The sequence below is a fragment of the Epinephelus lanceolatus genome, chromosome 17 (assembly GCF_041903045.1).
Source record: "Epinephelus lanceolatus isolate andai-2023 chromosome 17, ASM4190304v1, whole genome shotgun sequence".
Lineage (NCBI taxonomy): Eukaryota > Metazoa > Chordata > Actinopteri > Perciformes > Serranidae > Epinephelus > Epinephelus lanceolatus.
In genome coordinates, this window is record NC_135750.1 from 32241090 (window position 1) to 32253758 (window position 12669).

The following is a 12669-nucleotide window of genomic DNA, read 5'->3' on the forward strand; positions in this document are numbered from 1 at the left end:
TATTTTGATACGGACCACATTCAGTTTTTCTCTTTCTCCAGCAAATACTAATTACAAGTTGCCATTTTGTATGTTAAATACTTCAATTACATGTATTAGACATTCTGTTTCTTTTATCAGCACTTTATGCTTGGACCCCTACTGTGGACTGCCATTATAAATGATTACACATGCAGCCTGGTAATGCATTAAAAGGGCTAAATGACGCCCACTCATATGGAAGCAATTCAGTCAGTGCATCACAGCGCATAACCAGGGGAACTATTCATGGCATGAGGGATACCCTTTTAAAACTTAGACTGGGCATTCAATGCAAATGCTTGACTGCATCTGATATCGCTTTATATTTTAGGAAGGAATGTCAAGAGGATAGTTCTCATCTGAATGGTTTTACATTCAAAATACAAACCAACAGAATGAAAAAGATGGAAGGTGTAATGTGATATGAGACAGTATGTGCGGTTAATGTGGATTATTGAACTCTGGAGAGCATCCTGCAAAAAGACGATTTGCATGCTTCAGTGCATAGATGACAGCATCACCCATCACATATTGATCCAAATTAGTTTTTACCCCAGTGCAAGAAAAGGAAAACTTAACTGCATGTGAGAAGACACTCAAATTAACATAATACAGCAACAGACTTTTAACCAGCTAGAGTCTTGAGGTGCTTTTAATTATGCCTATGTATCTCACTTGCTTCCCTCACTTGCGTCTTATCTCCTCCTTGCAAGATGTGATAGAGAGGTGAGAGGAAGTGACACCTGTGTTTCCTCACTCCCCTTCTCCTCAAGGTACACTTATGGGATTGGAAGATCCTCCATGGCGACGCAGGGGGAATGATTACCGGGTGGTGGGAGTCAAGTCAAGTCAAATTTTATTTGTAGAGCACATTTAAAATCAACCGCAATTGACCAAAGTGCTTAATAGTCATCAAGTATAAAAACAGATAAATACAGAAACAAACAAAAATAAGGAACAGAAGAGAAAATAAATATAATAGAGAAAATTGCAGCACAACAGAGGATAAGGCATTTAGGGCCTTTTCTTGGAGCATCCTGGAGCATCTGATCGGTCGACCTCAGTGCTCTAACTGGAGTATGAAAATACAATAGTTCTGCTAGATAAGGTGGCACCAGACCCTTTAAACCCTTATTAACAAGCAATAAAATCTTAAAATCAATCCTAAAACAGACAGGAAGCCAGTGAAGGCAGGCTTAAAGGAGATTTATGGTTGTGCGCAGACCCTACTTACGTCGCCTACGCACGTCGCCTATTCCATTGTGAGCATTTTTACTTCTGCGGTAGTGTGTCTGTGTCACTCTGCAGTTACACCTCCAAAACACTAGTCAGCAGCAGAGGTTTCTGTGAAGTGCTGTAGTTTAGTTGATTCAAAACGCACCCAAAACACACATAAACATGGCTTAATAGAGACAGTTTGAAAAACAAGCACACAAATTGGCTTCACTACAACTCGCAGCATTAACACTTGTGTTAATCCGGACACATTTTCCCCACAAATACAACATGCTAACATTATTAGCACAAGCCTATGGAATTTTACATTGTATAAATTAGCCTAGCAACTAGCAATCTTTCCCTCTTCTCATATAAAACCAGGGACAACGGCAACATTTAACAAAGGGTTAGGGTTACACAGTTTTGCTCCATTACAACTCACAAAGTTCATTGACAAAACAACTGTCCTGTACTAAACACGTTTTTTAAGCAAATACAACATGCTAACGTTATTAGCACAAGTGTACAGCATTTTACATTGTATAGATTAGCCTAGCGGCCGGCGATCTTTCCCTCTTCTCATATGAAACCTGGATAAATCCCTAAGTATAAATTCCTGAAGGATAAGTCACACAAGACTTACAATGCTATTGTAGTGGAGGCTTTACTGTCTTCACAATTTAGTGTTTCTTATCAGTGAACTACAAGTAAATACAAGCTTTGTTTCCCCTGAGGGAAATGGTTTCAGTATACCACAACAGACCAGAGGTCTGCGTCACTGCGACATGTAGTTACAATTCTGGGGAGTTGCACATTAGGCTACGGCGTAGGTTACAGCGTAGGCTCCAAATCGTTGTGGAGTCTACGCCGTAACCTACATGACGATTCAACGCAGAACTATAAATTACGTGTTATACTGATGTTGTGTGATCCCGTTTTCTAGTAGAGTAGAGAGGACGTAAGGAGGCATAAAGTTGGGTGTCCACATAGCTATCTACTTTGAGGGTTTACTACACAGTCAACAACAAGCTTACAAAGTGTACTGAGATTAAAGCAAAAGACTCTACTTTCTGTATTTGTTGTAGTGTCTGACTGACATATCATACAGCTCAGGATAGACAGTACCCAAATTAGCAAATGGCAGCACAGAAGATCTGCACAATCAGCAAAGTTTTAAGGTGGATACGCAAGTGTCACCAACTCAGTATCCAACCAAATGTCTCCCCTTCTGTGCTTGAGCTATGACACTGAATAATGGCCAGAAATGTGGTTTTGCAGAACATTACGATGTTGCAGTGAAGCTGACCTTTGACCTTTTGGATATAAAATGTCATCACTTTATCATTTTATCCTATTAGACTTTTAAGTGAAATTTTGTCATTAGTGTATGAATTCCTGAACTATGGGTTTTCTGAGGTCACAGTGACCTTGACCTTTTGACTTTTGACCACCAAATTCCAATCAGTTCATTTTTGAGTCCAACTGGACGTTTGCATCAAATTTGAGGGAATTCCCTCAAATGGAAAAGGATATCTCCTTCTTGAGATATCAGGTTCATGAAATTAGACAGACGCAAGGTCACAGTGACCGTGACCTTTAACCCCTGACCACCAAAGTCTAATCAGTTGATCCTTGAGTCGTAGTAGATGTTTGTGTCAAATTTAAGAAATTATCTTTACGTGAACTTAACATATTGCATTCACGAGAATGGGATGGACAGATGGACGGACTAGCCTAAACATAATGCCTCCAGCCATGGCTATCACCGGCACAGATGCATAAAGATGCTGGCACTCAGAAGAAAACACAACGCTGAGACAGGCCCTAAGTTAGCATAATGAAGCACACCCCTGGATTCAAAATAAGGTGGCAAAATAATTACAAAATTCACATCAGTGCTCCTTTTGTAACAAAGTTTTTGACTTCCATCATTAAAATGACTGGACGTAAGATTTTATCATTGTCTGTATATGCCCCAGTTACTGAGTGAGTGGAGCTGATGGATCAAACAGTAAATGGGAAAAGCACACAATAATTTATTTTTTGTTTTCTCACTATCAGTTGTAATTGAATTCATCTGTCACTGTCTGTTGACAACGTTTTGATTTATAAATAAAGTGAATACATTACAGATTTCAGTCAAGCTTTTGTGGCCTTGTTTAACATTCACAATACAAAACTTCAGAATAGAATATACTTGTAAACACACACAGATGTAAAACTGTGCACAAAGAAAGCTGGCTATTGACGACTGCAGTTTTGACCCTAATCTTCAAAGCACTAAATATTTGCTTACTTGTTATTTTAGGAGATGAGACCATGGTTTATCGGCGTCCCAGGTCAGGCAGCGTTTCATCTAATGCACAGATATCTCCATTCTTCAGCCCATGTTCGTCTGTCAAATCTGCTCTTGCATCCACCCAGGCTCAGTGACCATCATGATGAAGGACACTCCAACATGGGAGGATGGGTAACAGCCCTCCAAAGTGAAGCCTGTCTTTCAGCTGTGACTCCAACTGCTGGCAATTTGATTTTAAGCTGACTTGAAAAGGGCAGGAGCGAATATAAAAAAGATGTGTCAGGCAGAACTGAGTCACTTCATCTAATTCTCTGGCTTTTCTCTCTTTTGTCGCTCTTCAAGGTACTTATTCTAGGCATACTGGATGAGTCACATCAATAGCATGTCAATCTTTGTGGCCTCTGAGCTGCTTGTCCATACTCAAATTCACCCTTTACTCCAATTATTTTCATTTCTCTTCATAATAGCCATTACTTACTGAATGATGGCAGTGATTTTCAAGCTCGTGTAAGAGAACATTGTTTATGCTATTGTTAACAGATGATAACTAGCTAACCAGTCACCATAGTTATAACAGAGATTGATTCCTGTTGTAGGGAAGCCAGGGTCAATTGTAAAAAAAAAAAATTTTTATGTTATTACTAAAAAACCTTGTGAGCTATTGGGATACAATTTTAATGTATGTAACTTGTATCTGTATTCTACTTGTTGATGGTCATTAATTTTTTTACAAGTAATCTACGAGTCACAACACTGATTGAAACATTATAAGTTAAATATTATATCTGCCCTCATGTGCAGGAGGGACTGTAACAACAAATGTGGGCAATTGTAACAGTATACTTAATACCTTCATATAAATAGCAAAGACAACAACTAGCCTAACTTCCAAGAATATAGATATAGTTTAAACAATTTAATATCCAATAAACAATTAATTTAAAAAGTAGAATTAGCCATATCAAGTGTGAGACATCAGTTGGCAGGCAGAGAGCAATTACAAAAGTGTTGTTTGTTAAAGAGTCATACCTCGTCTCTAGTGCAAACCAAATGTACCCACAGGTAAATATTAAATAACCTTACCTTACCTTGGGTTTCACTGATGCAGTTTGAGATGTTACAAATGGCCCTTATAAATGTGTAAAATTGAAATGGCTCAAACCTTGTTCAGAGAAAAGCCTATTTTGCACTTCCCAGCTCCCGTGGCAGCAGCTATGTTGAAGAGCAGAGAAGAAGAACTTTGGCACCATCTATCTTAAGCAACTCACTTCCTCGTCTCTTGTTCTAATTGGCGGTTGGCAACCAGCTAGTCACATTACCGCCACCTAGTGGAGTGGAGTGTGCAACGGAATTCCGATTGATGCCCCGCAGTTCGACGCTTTCTGTGTGTGTTGGGGGTGGCACTTGACTCATGTCAATGACGCCGCCGTCATGTGACAGCGCCGGTGTGTTTTGGACTTAACATGCATAATGAGTTTCATTCATGGTTCTGTCTTATTTCTGATTAGTGCAATTTGAGATGTTACAACTGCCCCTGATCTCCCCTAGTGGCTCTGATGCACACTGGTTACACTTGAGGCAGCTATTAAAATTATCCATGCAGTAAAAGTTTTCTTTTTCTTTTTCATTCAATATTCAAAGGTTCTGATGAAACACAAGACAAAATGACAACAGAAAAGCTTTTCATACATGGCTAATTTCTGCTCTTTGCCTTAAGTGTAACCAGCTGGAACCAAAGCCACTACAGCAGGAAGAGGGAAATCATTATCCAGAATAGATATAGTGTCTGGTTAGCTAGCCATCATTGTTCTGTAAACAAGAGCATATGTAAACAATGTACTAATCCTAACATATCCTCTGCTAGCTAAAAGCTAGTAATTACTTGTTAGCATGACACATATTAAAACAGCTGTATTCATTTGCCTACATTTTATTTATCTCAGCGTTAACACAAGTGGTCCTCTTAGCTAGCAAGCTAGCTAACCATGCTAAAAACAAGTTTTCAATACTCTTACCGAATAGGCCAACCGAATCATGTTCAAAATGGCTTCCTTGTTCCCTCTTTTACTAATAGTTACAAAACAAACACTGAGTAGTTTTGTCTAGGTGAGTAGGCAAGCAGTAGTGCTACATAGTTGTAACAGGCCTTTTCAAAGCAGACATTGTGACATGTAGCAGAAGAAGCACAGGTCTACTGTACTGTAATAATTATGCCCACAGGTGTAATTAATTACATTGATTATGCCTGCATTCCAGTAGCACTGAGCTGCTGTGGATGCTGCTATTAGCATAGCTTACAGGGACACCAGTAGGCTCATTCTTAATGTGACAATTTTTTTTCTTTTTTTTGCAATGGAAAAAAAAGACCTATTTACACTACTTTTTTTTTAACCCAAAACATTGCAAGGGGGAGCTTTGAGCCAAATTTGTGTAGCCTGCATGCTATGTGCACATTTTTCCCATGTTATTTTACACTATAAAGTGAATATTTCACTTACAATTCAGGCATAAGGGGAAATTAAATATAATTCACTGAAGGTGGTAGTCATTCATGGTTCAGGGTTTTTTAAAGCACGCACCAACCAACCATATGAGAGCCAACTGGGGCTTAACGTTTCTGGTAATGACCAACTTGCTGTTGGATATCATGATATCATTGATGGATGGAACCCATGGATATCATTTCCCGAAATTATCACAAAACATGTGTTTTCCCTTTTAAAAAGTAACAGAGAGACAGCAAGTTGCCTATTGACCCATCTTTTAATTGGCTGCATTTTAAGCCTATGATCTCGATCACACAGCTGATAACTATTGTGGTTTGTTTACATGACGTTACAGAAGTGCTGATTTAGTGTGGACAGAGAGAGACGCTTGCTGCTAGGACATGGTGTTAGGCATATATTTCCAGAGGGAAAAGTTTTTACTGGACATTATGAGTGAAGAGATTTAAATATGTTTGGACTTGAACTGATTTTACTGGTCAGAAGCAGAATAACGGAAAGCCTGTGCGCAGCAACGCTGATGATAAAGCTGCTTGTTGTGTGAGAGAGACAGAAAGAGGTGAAGAGAGGGTGGAAGTTGGATTACTGCATAATGTTTCAATTTATCATAACGTACACAGAACACTGTCATATTTTGAAGCTTAACCAAACCAGCTGACCCACGGTGCTGGCTGTAGGTCAACCCGTGCATCATTAAGTAGTAATAAGAAAAGTATTTTGGGTTCCTTGCTACGTGTTTTTTATGGCTCGTTTTTGTAACCTTCAGTCCAGGTTTAAAGCATGAACAAATCCACATGTTTACAACACTGATTTTGATACCTCAACTTAGGGAATCAGCAAATAGGCTACTGAGTAGGCTACCAAGCAGACACAAATGCTCTCATAGGGATCAGCTCTGACCGCATTTCAGCCAGACATTTCAGCACATTATTGTCTTATCTCACCTACCAGCATCGGTAATTTCTAGGCCTTGGCAACATTAGACCATCTCTGCTGTAACAGCTTGAGCTCCTCTAGTTTGATTTTTTCCGTTTTTCACCAGAGTTTATGATATGTAACTGATCTATTCAATCTAGGAGAAAAACTATGAGACAAAGGTGACTAAAGATATGGTGAAACATATGCCAACAATTAATGAACTTGATACAGCCTTCTGTCACAATCCATCCATAATCTAAGAAAAGGGGGAAAAAAATAAAAATATCTGACTCTGACACCATTTCAGCCAATATGCTTCATACACACAACATGAAAGTACTCTTCCATGCACTCAAACTCCAGTCTAGTTCGCTTATCATAGATTTCTTTAGAAATTCCACAACTGTACTGGAACAAAAAAAGCTCTTAAAGAATCCCTAATGTGAGAGTGATGGGAAAGAGTAATGGAGTATTTCACTGTGTGGTAGAATAATTTCATCTGTCATCAAAAAATCTAAGTGATGTTGTCAGTGTAGGGTCTTTAAGGTTCTTGCCACAGTCTCACCAACACTTCTTATTTTATAAAAGTGACTTTACTCTGTGTACTCCTCAGCACACAGCCCAACAGAGACCTTTCACTCTTGCTTTCTTTCTTGCTCTATCTCCTTCTCTCTTTCAAACACGCCAGGGCAACGTCTCACAGAAACATTAGGGACTCTATGGACTTCAACTAGGCGGAGGCCTCTCCTCCCCTGTTTCATCTGTGGGTTTAGAAGCCTCGAGTCGATTCAGGCTCTGAGTGACTTCTACTTCTCATCATCTCAGACAGGTCTCTAGTGTCCATCGCTCTGCATTATTATTGGGATGAGTCAGCAGTGTTGCCGCTCAAACGTATTGTATGGGGAGGGAATTTGCGGGCTTGCAATTAGAGCAGCGATGATAGTGGTGAAGATGATGAGGAGGAGGAATCAGAGGAGATGGAAAAGCTATAAAATGGATGTTATAATGATGAAGTAGGGATGGTGTTTAAAGGATTGTTCCAAATCGCAGGAAAAACACTTTTTGGTCCTCTTGCCAAAAGTTAGAGGAGAAGAATGTTATTGGATAGGGTTAGCTTAGCACAAAGACTGAAAACAGGAGAAACAGCTAGCCTGGCTCTGTCCAAAGCTCCACCTAAAACGCTAACTAATTAATCATTATAGAGCTGCAAAGTTGCAAGGATCTATTTCGAACGCCCTTGGTTCCAGATGTGAAAATCTCACTTATTTTTCATCAAGACAATGTTACTTCACAGTTGAAGTTGTGCTATTTTTTGTTTGTTTGTTTGTTTTTTTCATTTTGGCCCATGTCTGCTAACTTGGAGGGGGCTGGGTCTATGACCTATACCCCAGCCAGCCACCAGGGGGCAACCGAGATGTTTTGGCTTCATTTTCGGGGAGTTAAAGGGATGAAAATTCAGCCATTATCTACTTACCCATATGCCGACGGAGGCTCTGGTGAAGTTTTAGAATCCTTACATCCCTTGCGGAGATCGGCGGGGGGAGCGGCTAGCACACCTAATGGCTGACGGTGCCCTAGAGCACAGAGAAGCAGTTAGAGCTACAGGCTACAGTGAGGCTAAAAACAGAGTTCAAATGACGTTTTTCGAAACAACTTTTTATGTCGGGGCTTCAGGACACTACGGATGAGCATGTTGGAGATATTTTGTGGTTTCAATTTTGTGTTCTTGGACGTTAGTCTGGGGCACCGTCAGCCATTAGGTGTGCTAGCCGCTCCCCCCGCCGATCTCCGCACGGGATGTGAGGACTCTAAAACTTCACCAGAGCCTCCGTCGGCATATGGGTGAGTAGATAATGGCTGAATTTTCATTTTTGGGTGCACTATCCCTTTAAAGTTCACTGTGGAGAAAACTATAAAAATCTTAAGATAAAGTTCATTCACTTTTGGATTCTGACTCAGTTTTGGATGAATTCCCAGCTGCAACAACAAAGTGTTTGGAATTTACTACCGCTCTGATTTGTGCTTCTATATCTGGTGTTTTCTTCATAGCAACAGCAGCGAAGGGTCATGGAAACTGTAGTATTCAGAGCCACACACCAAACCAAAGTATTGGACAAAATGTGATTTTTCAGAGACAAAGATTAATTAATTTTCATGCTATAACATGGGTCACTGTACAGAGGAATTCTGTGTTTCCATGTTAGATAACATTGCAGAGTTTGTATGTATACCTGCCAGAAGTAATGTACCCTATTTCAAATACAACCCATGTACTCGTGAAAGCTGCAATCACGTGACCAATGCACTGATGGAAGTAAAGAAGGAAGTAATGCCAAAGTCCAAGTAAGGAGACATGTTGGGGTGGTGGATGGGTCACATAAACACAGGACTTTACCCCAGGAGACCACTTTTCATGTCTTGTTTGAAACCAGGGAATTTTGAGTTATTTAAGGTACATCGTCACATCATCACATTACATAACGTAACATTAAGTGCGTAACTTCAGGTACTTAATGATGATCCTAACCATGTTTCTTTTCCGAAACCTAAAATATGTAACTTTACAACATGTACATAATGTGAGGACATCTGACCATGGTTCTCTTCCTAAACCTAACATAACCAGTAACTGATTTGTTTGATAGCATACAAAATGTTGTATCAAGATATGTTAAACTCTGAGTTTCAGTCGCAGTTTAATTTCAATGAGAAGGGACATTGCAAATTACTAAATACACATGGTAGAAAAAATGCCAGCATTATCCAAGAGGCTATTATTAATCTATAGAATGCTATTTCTGAACGAAAGTGAAAAAGCATATTGACCAATAACGTCAAACTTTTCCTCTCAGAAATAACCCATTCACACACTGCATATAACTGTTTGAGAGCTTCTGGTCCTGTATGACCACCCCTCTGGGCTTTGGCCACATTTCACATGTTATTACGTGTAATCTTTGAAAAGAAAAGCCTGAGGGGAATCCAGTTGATCTGAAGACACATGTGGACACTGTGACAGCTCGAGAATGGACAATACCAGAAGGACTTAGGCCATCAGATTGTATTACCGATGACACATGACGCTGTGCCCTTGAGCCAAGGCAAGAACCCATGAGACTAAAAGCAGAGAGTGACACAACTGCTGCCATGATGCACCTGCACTGCAAACAAACCTGGTGAGTCTAAAATGTTTTGAATTCAGTGCCAAATATCAAACAGAACAAAAAGTGGGATCATAATGTCTGCACCTGTCATATGGGATGTGCTCCACAAGGTAACGCTCCTATTTAGCTTAATAAACCACAGAAAGCAGTCAATAAGCAGGTAACAGAAGCAAACAGGAGAGGGGGATAAATCAATACGGAACGAGAAAACTCAAAACGAAGCCACTCCAATACTTCAATATGTTGTTTAAGGCTGCCATATTTTGATTCTTCTATGTTGTCTATCTGAGATAGAAAACGCACCCCCAGCTCTGGGGTTTTGATGATAACAGAGAGCCTTTCCATTATCTCTACACAACTCTATTTATGTAAATCTCATTCCTCTCCCTTTCCGTGCCTGGTTGTGTTGACTGGCCTGCACTGTGAGAGCTAAATCTGAAAGGCAGCTGGCAGTTTATACCCAGAGAGAGAACAAAAATCTGCACCAATTAAGTACGTCTTACAGTCTGTGCTTATTCTGCTGATTACAGGCATTATCATCGCGGTAAATATAGTTTCAGAAATTAGAAGAGGACTTGGGGAAACTCATCACAAGGCTTCATGGAGTGTTAGCGTTGATTTAAATTAGTTTTTATCAGAGTGGAATCATAGCATTGCTGGGAGCATTTGTCTGTTGACTTGACAGCTTAACTGTTTTTATCTGATGTGGAGCTGCTGGGTAAAGATTGGCCAAAGCAGACACCACCGTTGATAAGAACTATCTAATACACAAGGTTAGACTGGCTTGTGAATGTCTACAGGCTGTAGTGTTTAACCCAGATAAATTCTCCATTTAGTCTCCTGGTAACATACACTTCCTATAAAGACACCGCTATAAGGCAGGTTCCACATCACCCTGAGGGTGTGTATTAAATTAATACCATAACCTTCACCTTCATGCCACTTTGATAACCATCATTCTTAAAATCCCTCCAGTGCTCACCTAAAGGTTACAGTTTGCTTGATGAGCTTGACCACAGCTGGAATACTGGAATGTTGCTCCTATCATAAACTGAGCACAATCTCAAAAAAATGGCCCTATGGGGAAAAATCAATCAAAGTGGCTTGTGTGGTTAAGCAAAAACTTGTTAACCTCCTAACCCTGATTCACATCAAGAAAGAGCATCATCTATGCACTGGTGCACCAACGGCTTACACAGACAGAATTAATTGAAAGCAGCAGGATTTAGGGAGCGTGCGTGTGCGTATGGATACACACACACACACACACACACACACACACACACAGAGGCAAACCATGCATTTGGCTATTAAGTAACACCGAGATACGCCTGAAATTGTAGACTACGCATGAAGATTTTTACATATTTTTGGATATTTTCGGACTTAAACAAAAGATCACTCCATACTTCAAAGTTGAAAATCATCAGCGGACTTTTGTATCCAGCCTGAATTAGACGGCACGCTCTATTCAAAGGCGCGCTGGTGAGGAAAAAGGCGCACGACAAGACAACAAACGTCTCCAAAATTTGAGGCGCAGCAAACATGAACAGGTTGCCGCCCACCATTTCAACAAAAAAACATCCAGGAAAATAAAGTTAAAATCCGAACTTTACCTGTGACTGCCGATCGCCGTGAGCATGTCATATATGTCAGCGCATCCTGGAAATAAGAGTCCGTACCGTGAGAATGTCCCCTCAGATCGGCGTGCTTGTAACCGTGACTTCCATCCAGTTTTGTTAAACACAGCACCTGCTGATCCGCGCATACATATGCCCGCACGAACAACTGGTTGTGCCCCGTCAGCGGATTCCCATTAACCACTATGGGCTGGACGCGCCGCTGCGCAATGACGCACGCCATGGACTCGCGGCTGATTTGGAGTCTCCAAAGCTGCCCAAGATGAATGCCAAAAATATCTGTCATGATGATGTCGACTGTGCATTGCCCTTCTGTTACAGTATGAGGGGGGAAGCGATATTTTAAGCCACAACTAAGGCTTTTTTTCCATCAACACCTTCACATGAGACAACCAGAAATTTAATGAGTATTTGACTGAAACACTCAACAGCGATTCACATATTTTAAATCAAAGGAATCACAGTGGAATCATAATCTATTATGACACACAACACATGCTGTATGTTATCATTCCATCTCTATTTTGGTACTTTGAAGAAATCAAGTGACATTAATCCTGTCAGTGCACGTTTAACGCTTCGCAGCAGCACTTCAAGCTATTATACTTTCTAATCTGCTCCTTAGAGAGAAAAATAAGTTGGGTTAAAAATTCAGGGCAGAACGCTCAGGGGCTACAAGTCAGGATGGAGGACCTTGTGCCAAGGTGTTGACCCTTGATGGATGGAGCTCGACAACCTTCCTTAGGCCTCACCTCTTTGCCTCTGCGTGGTATACCGGGAACACTTCCATCCAAAACACCCCCAGGGGCGTGAGGGGCGGTCAGTCAGGCAGCAGCTGATCCGATCTTAGCACACGTGTGCCATAACTGTTGCCACTCAGTGGCTGCATGGTAGGGCAGGAGAGT

At 40.6% G+C, this 12669-nt stretch overlaps 1 protein-coding gene across 2 annotated transcripts in view; it reads right to left on the minus strand.

Moving 5' to 3' along the window:
* The window catches only part of LOC117248757 (gamma-aminobutyric acid receptor subunit pi), a 69896-nt gene extending 57944 nt beyond the window's left edge, over window positions 1–11952 (minus strand). The window contains exons 1-2 of one of the 2 annotated variants that reach the window (XM_078160714.1): window positions 11741–11952; window positions 8435–8534 (exon numbers count right to left, since the gene is read on the minus strand). The gene's annotated coding sequence lies outside the window, so the exon portion shown is untranslated. The remainder of the gene's footprint in view (window positions 1–8434; window positions 8535–11740) is intronic. The other variant, XM_033614009.2, reaches the window with a different exon arrangement.
* Window positions 11953–12669: the final 717 nt, after the last annotated feature.